Raw genomic sequence first — 13,415 nt, 5'->3', positions numbered from 1 at the left:
CTTTTGTTGTCTGTGAAGCATGTAATTGGTCCCAAATTTCATCTGGAACAGATGTTATGGCCCCACAATGCCTTAATTGCAACATCTAAAACAGGGGTGTCCAAACTTTTTTCACTGAGGGCCACATACATAAAAATATAGGAGGGGCTGGGCCACTTACTAGAAATTAGGTATATAACCTTAACTTTAGTGTATTAAAGTTAGAAAAATCACTTAAAAGTGGTCAAATGTGTTATATTGTTGAATATAATTAAAGACAAAACTGCCTTCACCTCAGCTTTCCATAAATGGATCTTTATTGATTTATTCAGAAAAAGCTTTGGTAGCTCATTCTCAGAACAACAGCCTCAGATTTCTTCTTAGACAGAAGATTTACAGCACAGAGAAAAAACAATAAAGGGGAAAATGGGACGGGTACATTTCAAGCTTGTTGTTTAAGTTATTAGGCTTAGCAAAACATCTGTTAACGTCCGTTTGAAACGGTTATCAACATTAACAGACTGAACTGGACTTAATAACAGGAGTCCATATAATTTAACTAAATTATTCTGGTGAGTATCAGCTGCGCTGGGTATGTAAATCGGGCCATCCAGCTGCAGTGCTGATCCGACGCCACTCGTGGCAAAAATCCGGACAAATGTCACTTGATCATGGAGCAGATCTGCATCAGGTGAGATCAGCTGACTTTGCGTGTGCGTGCGCTCTGCACTGTACGTTGTGTGTTAACAAGAAAAACACATATAAGAAAGTGGTGCGCAAAGGCAGGGTAGTGACAGAATTGATGCGCATTATTGATATTTGAAGCATGTGTACCTCCTGCACATTAACACACAGGTACTGTGGAATATATTTTTTACTCACCTAAAGCGCTCGTGCTCTCGTCCACTCCCCGCAAAAAAATTAGCAGCTGTGCGGTGTCTGTGGCATCAGTGCTCTCATCGCATGCGATTTAGTAAAAATCAAAAGCACAGCTTTATCAGACAGTTACAGTTTAATGTTGGCTGACGAGTCTTCAATGCGTCGCACAACTGGATTTCTGGACATGCTGACGTTGTTGAAGTCCTGCACTTTTTCCGGGCACATTATTTCGGTGACTTTAATGAGGCCGTGTTTTATGAGGTCTCCATCTGAAAAAGGCTTGCCATGTCTTGCGATGAGTTGGGCGACCTCATAGCTGGCTATTGTAACCTTTTCCTGGACAATTTGAGCACGAAAAAAATACTGTTGCTGACCCTGCAGGATAGCTACCCTTTGCTTTAATTTCTGCTCTTGCTCAGCACCAGTGTCGGATGCATAGGCCTGATGTTTGGTTTCATAATGACGTCGTACATTATACTCTTTCATAATTGCCACAGTTTCGGTGCAGATCAAATAGACACACTTCCCCTTGAATTCTTTGAAGAAATATTCACTCTCCCACCGTGTCTGAAATTTTCTGCACTCACTTTCTACCTTTCGCTTCTTTGGTTCTGCCATGTTTAGTAACTTGGGGGTAAATTTCTTCTGTGATTGTCCTTTTTGGTGGAGCAACTGCCTTGATCAACAGCAGCTCCCCCTGGTGTTAAAACTAAGAAGTGCAATACACTCAAGCAAAAGTTGAAGTGCGGGCCATATTCTATTCTATTTATAAAATTACTTGGCCCGCAGGCTGGAGTTTGGACACCCAGGATCTAAAAGAATTGGTGCTATCAACAGCAAAGCATGATCAAACCCAAGTATGCTTTGATTTGGTTTTACTTAATTGATAATTTACTGTAGTGGTTCTCAAAGTGTGTGGCGCGCTCCACAGGTGGGACACAGAGTTCTGACAGGTGGGGTGCAAGTTACCTGGCAGTTGACAGCTGCAAGACACGCGGCTGCAGGTTTTCGACTACACCCTACACACATCAAAAACAAGAACAGGACCCAGTTATTTCTGTTTTAAGCCGGCGAGGCATGATGTCTCTCAGGTACGTCCGCCTCCCCTGCAGCCGTGCCACAGACCACGCCCCGCCACTGCTCTGCAGTCAAAAACAGACTCACTGCAGCCACTAAGAGTGAAAAGTATTAAACTCTCACTAAATTATATATTTTTAATCTCTGTTCACAAGTTTTTGGATTTCTTTTTTTATAAGACGAAGACTGAACTTTATGTTTCCATGTTTGTCAGTGTTCGCATTCTGTTTAACTTGTTGCTTTTTTGAAGAAGTGCTGCAGGCTGACGAAGCAGTCTAGTGACAAAAGTTACAAATAGTTATTTGAAATGAAAGTTTTTAGTTTAGAACAAAAATTACCGAAGGAATTATTGTGAATGAGTTTATTATCTAAACAAAGTTGCAGCTAGGCTTTTCTGTCATTGTTTTGTTTAGGTGGGGCGTGAAAATATTTCTTCCTGCCATGTGGGGAATGATGCAAATGTTTGAGAACCACTGGTTTACTGTTAGTACCTAAAGTTTTCACAGTACAGTTGTGGAAATAGCCAAAAAAATAGGTGATATTATCTTTAAGGCATAGTGGTCACACTATCAGCTAAAGCAGAAAATAAGGATTTTCGCAGAATTTTGTAGGCAGGAGTAAGTGATCAAACAGATTAAATAGACTTTCATATTAATGTGACATAAATATTTTTATGTGTGAGATGTATGTGATGGGTTTCACATCTATGCACTTACCGTATAGTTTTCTATCACTCATCACTATGTAGAGCAAGGCTGAGGTCAGAAGCAGCCATTTACTCACAGCATTGGACAGGAAAGTCAACCCACGCACACACTACTACCTGAACACCTTCAGGGCCTTTCTGTCTCCAACTTGGAAGTGAAAAATCATTCTATTTTTCTCAGCTGTGCAGGCTGAGAAGTCTTTTTTATATAAGGCTACAACTCTGTTTCCCATAAATTTGGGATATTGTAAGATGCACCAAAATGAAAATCACTACCGTATTTACCGCACTATAAGGCTCACCAGATTATAAGGCACACTGTTGAAGACTGGCTCTGTTTTCATACATAAGGCGCATCATATTATAAGGCGCATTAAGACAAACAAAAGATAACTCGACCTTTATTAAGCTCATTCACAGTAACTCTTAACACTGTTAAGCTGTAACACATTAAATATTGAAAAATACACTTACTTTTTCCAGTACATTCAACTTCCACAATTCCATCAAACTCTTCAACTTCCGTGTCTGAGTTACGGTAAACAGCTGGGCAATTTCGGCATCAAGCATGCCCGGATCCCTCTCACGCCGGATTAAAAGGCGTTTAAAGTGCATTCAGCAGAATAAAACAATCGGATGAGTTAAAATTTAACCAACTCATTCACAGTAACTATTAACATTGTTAAGCTGTTAAACATCAAATATTGAACAATACACTTACATTTCCAGTTCATTCAACTTCCACAAATCCATCAAACTCTTCACCTTCAGTGTCTGAGTTAAACAGCTGGGCAGTTTCGGCATCAAGCATGCCCAGATCCCTCTCATCATTATCTGAATCAGTCTCATTGCTGTTACTTAGCTGTTCAGTGATTATTCCAGCCTTCGTGAAAGCTCGGACGACACTTGAGACTGATACCTTAGCCCAAGCATCCACAATCCATTGGCAGATAGTGGCGTAACTCGCTCGGCGTTGCCTCCCTGTCTTGGTGAATGTGTGTTCGCCTTCTGTCATCCAATGCTCCCACGCAGCTCGTAATTTAACTTTGAACGACCTGTTGACACCAATATCTAGTGGTTGGAGTTCTTTGGTTAATCCACCCGGAATGACGGCAAGCTCCGAATTAGTTTGCTTCACTTGGGTTTTGACAGCCTCGGTGAGATGGGCGCGCATGGAGTCGTAGATCAAAAGAGACGGAGATTTGTGGAAAAAGCCATCCGGTCTCTTGACATAAACTTCCCTCAGCCACTCGCTCATTTTCTCTTCGTTCATCCAGCCCTTTGAGTTAGCCTTGACGATGACGCCGGCCGGAAACTTTTCTTTTGGCAAAGTCTTCCTCTTGAAAATGACCATGGGTGGTAGTTTCTGGCCATTAGCTTGGCAGCCCAGAACTACAGTGAAGGATGACTTCTCGTTCCCTGTGGTGCGTATAGATACCGTACTGGTCCCCGTTTTCTCGACAGTACGGTTCACGGGGATGTCAAAGGTGAGGGGGACCTCGTCCATGTTAGTGATGTGTTCTGGCTGGATCTTCTTTTCAGTGGCAGTAGGTGCGGAAAATGGCCAACTTTTCTTTGTAATCGTTTGACAGTTGCTGTGAGACAGTAGTTCTTGTGCGGATTGAGAGATTATGCCTTTTCATAAAACGGAAGCACCAAGAAGGTCCCCCTCGAAAGTCGTTGATCTGCATGTCACGTGCTACCGCTGTTGCCATGAGTGGAATAGAGACTGTAGAGACACTTCTACCTGCTGTTCTCTGTTCAATAACCCACTGTTCAATTTTGTCCTCTAACTGCGGCCATCGCGCCTCGTTCCCTCGGAAACTCCTTTTGGTCTTCTTTACTTATTTTAGGTCTCCTTCTTGCTTCCTCCACTTGCGCACCATGCACTCATTAATGCCGAATTGTCTCGCAGCTGCTCTATTTCCATTGTCTTCTGCATAACTAATTGCTCGAAGTTTAAAATCCGCTTCGTAAGCGTGTCTCTTCGCGGGTGCCATTTTGGAGTCGTTATACACACACAACACGGTAATGTTGTGTTGAAGCACAGTACGTATTACTCCGCGAGGCTCCTGGCAACGGTAACCGTAGGCGCACCAGATTATAAGGCGCACTGTCGATTTTTGTGAAGATTTAAGGATTTTACGTGCGCCTTATAGTGCGGTAAATACGGTATTTAATTGAAGATATCACAGGTGTTGAAAACAGCATATTTTATCATTTTTGGAGAAAAAAAATATGCCTTTAAAAATTTGATACTAATACCACTTTTTGAAAAAAAGTTCAGATGGGAACATGTTTACAACTGTGTGCCTCATCTTTTAAAATATCAAAAAAGTGCTTAGTGCTGTTTCAAAATGTGCCAAATCTTTTCACTGGGTGATGGTTCATGGGTATTCTACTGTGGAGCCATGCTTCTGCTATGTGTGCAGCGTGCGGTTTGGTATTGTCTTAGTTGAATAAAACAGACTTTTCCCGAGCTGTGTGGCACCATATGTTGGTTTAAAAACTGTATAAATCATTCAGCATAGCATCCACAAAACATCATAGAATTCATAGAATTCAAACATGCAAAGTCATAAAACTGTGATAAAAATTGTAATCTGTCAGACCATTTTGTCATTTTGTCTCAGTCCATCTCAAAATAACTCAGATGGCAAAGGAATCTGTAGATCTTGTTAATATATTTTTTTCTTTTCTTAATTTTTTCATGCATTTATATAGTGATATACCTAACATGTGGCATTCACTAACACTGGTTTTCAGAAGGGGCAAATTAATTGCAGGTTACTGTCTGTTTTTGCTGTGCTATATGAGTGCCAAATCTCACAAGCAGTGAGTAATCGTTTTTAGCCTTTTTTATTTATATACACAAAATTTTTTAATATACCATGCACCATATATGATGGGTAAGGGCTTTGCATTTTACATACATAAATATTATTCTTTTCCTTTGTTTTTATTTTATTTTTTCCCAAACTGCTTATCCACAAAGGAACAGATATGCTAAAGGTCTATGTCAGCATTATACAGGTACTGTTTGTTTATTAAAGAGGCACAGTGTCAGTTTTGGTCTGTTGGTCTAATGTGTTTGTTAATGTTTTCAGAAAGCAACATTTTGTGATGAGAATATTTCAAATATAATTTATTAAGATTTTTAGAAAGAAATTTACTCCTTATTGTTTTGAAATTAACAGAGGAAAAGCATACGCTTAATGTAACTGTATAGTTGATACTATGTTATGAGAACAAGTGCATAATAGGGACTGGGAAATCTGTGAGTGTGGTGCCAAAGCTTTGGCTCAGTCCTGTAACTTTTCACTAAGCCCTTGCACACCGTGTTTAGAGTTAAGCCCCAAAAACACAGGTAAAATACACCAAGAGTCTTTTTTTCATTAACACTATGTCATGCTGACATGGGCATGAGGAATACAGGAAGTCAGAGACAGAAACCATTGGATATTATAATAACAATAATAATAGTAATAATTGCACTGTTAACAATATATATGTTTTACATGATCTGCAAATTATTATTATTATTTTTTTACATTTTACACAGCATCATCTCTCCTTTTTAGGAAACAGGGTTGTAATTTATTTTTGATTCAAAACCAATTTCTTTTCACTTATCAGGCTGTTATAGCCTCTCATTCCTCATCCGCCCAAAAAGTCTTGAAACTTGACAAGAGATTTTCAATTTCCAGCAGCAATCTCTACTAACAACCTCAGCCTTCCAGGATATATGGGGCTATTACCATTCATGGGAACAATAAGAAACAAGATGAAGGAGAAATCCCATAAGACCAACAGCAAATGCATGGTGTTGTCTCCTTATGTTAAATCAACATTATGCTCTGTTTAGAAATATTTTGTTCTAAAGCTTTGCTCCCACTGTATGCATCTTGGGTGTCTGTGAAATGTGTTTTTATGTGAAGTAGGATCTTATGAGTGGTAATGCTTCATTTTGGCAAGGCAGCACGGCAAACTTTGAAGATACTGATTGCTTGTGTCCTACACTCTAATGCTCTTGTTAATTCCCCAATGAAGTTGATTGCCACATTCAGATGCACAGAGAAGGTTAGAGAGGAAAACTGTTAGTGGTGCAATGACAAGGTCCTGCAGCAGCCCGCCATTAATTCAGCTACTGAGTTGTTTCACCTCTTGTCTTTTCCTCCTGTTCTCTCCCTCTTTGCCTCTCACCCTATCTCTCTCCCTTTTCTGTCCCTCAACTGCTTCACATAACATTTCATGAATTAAATTAGAGCTTGCGAAATCTTCAGACATGCTTATTACCGGGCTGGCATTGTTGTAATGTGTCTGACCTTGACCTGTTAAAGATTAATCCAAGCAGACAGGGCTGAGAAGGCTCCCCAGCTGATTCCCATGCAGAGCACAGACAGCAGTTGTGTTTACCAATCTTAGATGGAAGAAGAGAGCAAACAAGTACCAGCACCACACTTGAGGAAAGCAGTACGGACTCGACTCACCGTGTCACACCTGACAGTGGGAGAGGAAATGTGTGTAACTGTACGTACGTGTTAAGGATGCATCGTGTTGTATTTTAGTCCTTAGTGCCTGCTATTTTCAATGGGTAAAATTAAAGGAACAAAGACTCACATACATCCACATCCAGCCAACATGTCTATGAGCTAGGCTTGGCTTTATTATTGGCCAATATTTGAGCTCAACTACGTGACTCGCATTCCTACGTGTATATCTACCTGTATGGTTTGGAGTATTTTTGCTTCCTTCTTATTCTGTACATTTTTAAAAATTCTTCATAATCGTCAATACAAAGAAAACTAAACATAAAATTCTTGGAAGTGTCCACACATATTCATCCAAAATCCAAAATTAGCTCTGAGTTGTGCAAAAGACACAGGTAGTAATGGTCTTATTTTTTGTTCTTGTCTTAAAATGGTTTTAAAGACACACATGCACATACATAGATGTTTCTGTGTAATCTCGGACTTACATTTTAACAGGTAGGAACAATGTATTTTCTGTTTCTTTTTTGTTAGTTAATTACCCACACGGGCCTGCACGCACCACAGGAGGAGAGGGGGGCACGGGGACCCACCAATCCACCTCCTCTACATAATTTCCTTAGGGATTATTAAAGTATTCTGACTCCGATTGTGATTAACTTTAAAATCTCTTTATGTCATGCATGTTTCTGTTTGTTTATTTATTTATTTTTTCCATTGCTTTATGTTGTCACGCACTGGTCTGGTATACTGCAAAAAGCTGACAAATGGTCTGCTTACTACTTGTTGACATGCATAGCCACACACACAGGCACAACTCTGGAAACCTTTTGATTTTGTAAGAGATTGTGTTGCTCAACAACACAAGTTGCTCTTGTGTTTTTTTTCTACATGCACTTGCCTCTGTGGCTGCCATTGTTTTTTCTGACCATCATCTAACACAAGCTTTTTGTTTGATAGCATAGCTCTCCCTTTGTTTTTTGTTTTTTTCCTACCATCTATTTCTGCAGATCCTTCCATTTCTGTTCTGTTCTGTTCTGTTCTGAGCCTCGGTTTGCCTTTGCTCTCATCATCTTCAGTGTAATCGTCATCATTACAGTCCTGCTCATGTGTCCATCCAGGGTGTCCAACTGCATTTTCAGGCAAGCATTTGCCAGCAGACAGAGCCTGAATCTGTTGTGTAGTCAAAAGCACTCCAATTTAGTGCAAGCATCTGATTTTTAATCACTTTAATATTAATATTTAATATTTGTGATTTTTGTTATATATGTATATACCGAAAAAAAAAACATTAGCATTACACAGCATATTTTGTAACCATAATTAAGGCAACATTATAATTCATGTACCAACTGTTAGTACTGTTATCACACATATATTCCATTCATATGCAGGCATCCAAAGGTGAAAAGATGTTTAGCAGGCTGCATTGTTTATCTAACCATAGCACACATTACAATGGGGCATATGCTATTTAATGTGTGGAATGCAAATGTAGTCAAATTTATACCGGCTACAAAGCCACATAACCAAAAACACCTTCGCAGATTTGAAGTGCAGTGGAATACACGTGTCTTGTTATTGATTACCTCATCCAAAACTAAAACGATATAGCAAGAGTATAGTCTTAAATGATACGGTGAGAAATTTTGAAAAGAAGACTACTCTGCTCCTATGTAGGTCATTAGTTTTCAAAATCCTCTGCTCTCAACAGTGCTAATCGGTTGCCTAAATTTAGTAATCCTGTTGGCAGTGAGGCAGAGATTCTCAGAGTTTGGCTTTTGCAACACTTCTGAGAAGCCAGCAGAAATGTTGTCTTGGTGGTTTAGCGAGTTCACTCATCTCAACATACAGTAAAAGCTGAATTGTTTGTGTTTTAGTTTTTCTTTCACATGCAGATTTTTTTTCAACTGCATATTAGTGCATTTCAAGGGTTTAAATACTGACATGCTGTTACCATTGACATCAAATCAACAGTTTATAAGAAGTAAATATCAAATCAATAAAACTGTCATGACATGCTCAGAGAGTCATCACAAATAAATGAAGAAATCTCCCAAAAAACAAACAAACAAAAAACAATTAAATTGTATCATTTATTTAGAAAATATAGTTCTAAGGAGTTGAGACATACATGGAGGTAGGGTAACAGAGTCAATGTGTAGCAAATAAGGTGAATGCATAATCTCACTCAGTCTATCAGTATTGTATTTGAATGCAGCATGTCAAAATGTGAATACAGTTAAATTTAACACAGAGGTTTAATTGGGTTATCTTTTAATACTGAACTAACTTAATAACTTTAAACAATTCATGTCACGCACACATGTAAAGTTTGAGACCAAGTCTATTTAAAAACAAAGCTGGAAAGCTGTATATCTCACTTCTCTGGCGTTTGCAACTAAGGCCCCAAGTGGTCACAGTGTTGAAATCTCCATCCTTTCCACAAGTGCTCTAATGCTTCTCTTTACTCAGGCTCCAATTAGTATAAACTATTCCTTGCATTTTCAACGCTGACTCTTAACTTTACTACAGAAATATGGAAAGCAAAACACTTGTTTCCTCTGCAACCGGTAAACTTGAATCCCTGTTTACTTCACTCCAAGTTTACTTCACTCCTTTTTCAGCAAATGTAGCACATAATATTGCTAAAAGAATCTCTCATCTCTTTAAATTGTCCTTCATTTCTGTCTTTTTTTCTTGCAACTGCTGTGATTAATTCTTTCTCTCTCTCTTTCTCTGGTATTTCTTGACCACATTTCTGCATCCTCGTGTCTTGGTCTCTCTTTTCTTGTCTTTGTCTCTGTTCTTCTTTTCTCCCTCAGCAATGTTTTGTGATTGGCAGCTGAAGCTTGACTGCAGTTGAGTTAATAGAGAATAGAGAGGAATACCTAGAGGATTTACAGCTGAGTGGAGACGCACAAATAAGATAATGACTTGGGAATAACAATTTTGCTGCACCGTTTGGGAAGGCACTGGAGAGAGAGAAAGAGAGAGAAAAGACAGAGAAGAGACAGACAAAGAAAGTTACAAAGACAGTGAGGAAGAGAGGGGGAAAGAGAGGCAGGCATAAGTGAACAGATTCCAGGGGCGGCAGACTTAACAAGATTTTTCTAAATTGGAGAAAATAGTCAAAATCCCCGTGGGTTTTCTGAAAAGATAAAGCTTTGTATTTTTAGACGAGTCACACTGATGAACTAAAAGAGTTATTTTCCTTCCTGATGCATGTGTTTATAAGTCTGGTTGATTACTGACCATATCTTTTGTATCCTAATGGGACACAATAGACGTTTTGAATATTAAGACTTGAGTGTGAGTGTTGCCTCTGCATTTGTCTTTTATTAAGTTTTGATTGTGATTTTTACATTTCTTATCCAAAACAATGGCTAAGTACTAGTATAAGGACATTTATCCCACAATAGAAGAGGTGCCTGTTACGGAGAGATAACCCGCTAAAATTCATAATACCCGAACATCTCTTTAACTTTGCCAGACAGGAGTGGGTCACCCATCAAAACCATTATCTATAGTCATTTGGTTGTCAGAGTTGTTGGTTGAGTTATAGAGGCTGTTGGCACTCAGAAGGCCTTCTTAAGGGACCTAATCTCAGACTAAAAGACAAGGGCTCTTGGTGATATCATTTTCCCCCTCTTGCTTCACTGCTCTGTCCCTCCATCATCTCTTTGACATCACTCAACGCTCAACAAAGTAGTTAATGAAGCAGAAGAGGAGAGAATATTTGCCTGCTAATTAAGAAAAATGAAAGGAAGTGGAGTTTGAAAGCTGACACAGATGCACACCATAATTGTCCTCTCCTTGATGTGGGAGTATAGCAATAGGCTAAACTTTTTCAGTTCAATCATTTTAACCGTTTGTAGCGCTAAGACTTGCGTCTGTCTCAGAGTTTATTTGTCACTGCTTTTCCCCCCTCGGTTCCTCTCTCTTATCCACTGTTGGCTGTTTTTTGGTTTTTTGCATTGTCTGCAAATTTAAAGACATGAGGTGAAAAATACAACTGATGCATTTGGCTGCTTCCTGCTAAAACATGTTCATCTTAAACACTCAAGCTAAAATCAGTTTGTTCTATTAAGACAAACTACATGTACCAAATATAGATTGCTGCACAGCTTTTACTCCGTAATCATCTCCTTAATCAACGTCAGGAAGCCCACATACAAATCTAAAATGTTAAACTCAAATTATTAAAAATGTACCACTATGCATATTTAGTACTGGGTACAGAGGCTTGCAGGTGTGCTCAATTGCCCGTGCACAGTATAGGAAATTTCACTCTGGTGGAGATCACAGCAAGAAGTCTTGAAAACTGTTTGTAAATGTACTCTTACTAAGTGGTTCCCAGGGACCAATTTTTCACGCCGTTTCCTGACAATGCTGGGTAAAACTATACCTATTTTTTATGTCTGTGAAGGTTCTCAGTCATCCAGGTCATCGTAGTCAAAGGAGCTTGCAAAGAAAAGCGTCTGGACTTCTTTAAGTTTACTTGAAGACGTTTCACCTCTCATCCGAGAAGCTTCTTCAGTTCTAAGGTCAAATGGTGGAGAGTCCCAGATATAAACCTAGTGGGAGTATCCCCCCACAGAGGGACAAAAGGACCCCCTGATGATCTTCTAATCGCCTGAGCCAAGGTGTGAAACTGGGTGTGGGTCCCAATCAGCCAGAGTTTCGGGTGTGTTCATTGTGAAACCTGGCCCCACCTTATCATGCAAATTCCTGAGGTCAGATGGCCCAGGATGTGAGTGGGCGTTAAGGCGTCTGGGAAGGGATCTCAAAACTGGATTATAGATGGCAGAGAGTTGGTGTCGTAAACCCCCGCCTCTGTTCAAAGATGGTCGCTCACAGTGGACATAGATGGCTTCTTTCACTCCTCTTTCAAACCATCTGTCCTCTCTGTCCAAAATGTGAACATTGGCATCCTCGAAAGAGTGTCCTTTATCCTTAAGATGCAGATGGACTGCTGAGTCTTGTCCTGTGGAGGTGGCTCTTCTGTGTTGTGCCATGCGCTTGTGAAGTGGCTGTTTGGTCTCTCCAATGTAGAGGTCTGGGCATTCCTCGCTGCACTGTACAGCATACACCACATTGTTAAGTCTGTGTTTTGGCGTTTTGTCTTTCGGGTGAACCAGTTTTTGTCTGAGCGTGTTGCTGGGTCTGAAATGCACCGGGATGTCATGCTTGGAGAAAACTCTCCTAAGTTTTTCTGATACACCGGCTACATAGGGGATGACAATGTTGTTGCGTCTGTCCTTCTTATCCTCCCTCGTTGGTGTCTGGTCTTCTTTTCTGTGCCTCTTTGCTGACTTTAAGAACGCCCATTTAGGATAGCCGCACGTTTTGAGTGCTTCCTTTACATGTGTGTGTTCCTTCTTTTTTCCTTCAGGCTTAGAGGGAACATGTTCTGCCCGGTGGTGTAGGGTCCTAATTACTCCAAGTTTGTGTTCCAAAGGGTGATGGGAGTCAAAGAGGAGGTACTGGTCCGTGTGTGTGGGCTTCCGGTAAACTATACCTATTTTTTATCCTTTCTAATCAAAAACTGATCAATAGATGTGAAACCAGAGGGTCTGAGAAGAAAAAACACAATTTCTTCACCTGGCTTTTATTAGATGTGGTTTCAATAGAGGTCATTTACATTGTAATCATTGGGAAACAAACATAGTGGTCCAGGATTTTTCCATGTTTTAATTCTCTAGATGCATCCGGTTAGACGAGAAGTCTTAATATACAGTCATGAATTTGTATTGCTGTCTTTTTAATGGGTATGCATCTTATTTAACTAGTTGATAATGAGTCAAAATACACATTTTTACATTTCATTACATGTTATTAATAAATTCTTTAAGTATGTACAATTTTGTAGAAATCACTTTGGTTATTGTTTGTTTAATTAGCAATTTTAGAGTGGATCTGACATTTGAAAGGGGAGCGTTGTAGAGAGACAATGCTGTGATGTGTGGTTGGGCAATCAAAGCAATTAATTGTCAGGTGAGACCCTGGGCATATTATTATATCCCAAAGGTAATATCTTTCCCATTTCATTATTTTTTATTGGATCATTTATTCTCTGTCAATTCTAAGCACATACCATGCAACTGCACATCTGTTTTGACCCCAGTGACATCCTTAAACTCATTGCATTGGATATTTGTATCCGAGATATTAAATGATGGACTTCCTGCAGCTGAATATGGATAAAACCAAACTAACTGACTAGTGGCCCTGATGCATCTAACCCACTCACAATAACACATCTGAGGTCCTTGTCTATAAAG

The 13,415-nt window shown here is 39.6% G+C and overlaps 1 protein-coding gene across 2 annotated transcripts in view; it reads left to right on the top strand.

The window, feature by feature from the left end:
- The window catches only part of cdh22 (cadherin 22), a 178,045-nt gene that overhangs the window by 53,196 nt on the left and 111,434 nt on the right, over nucleotides 1–13,415 (top strand). The window lies entirely within an intron of this gene.

This window comes from Perissodus microlepis, chromosome 5 (assembly GCF_051167445.1).
Source record: "Perissodus microlepis isolate ML-2025 ecotype Zambia chromosome 5, ASM5116744v1, whole genome shotgun sequence".
In the NCBI taxonomy this organism is placed as follows: domain Eukaryota; kingdom Metazoa; phylum Chordata; class Actinopteri; order Cichliformes; family Cichlidae; genus Perissodus; species Perissodus microlepis.
The sequence above is the reverse complement of the archived record's forward strand: the minus strand, read 5'-3'. Positions and strand labels throughout refer to the sequence as shown.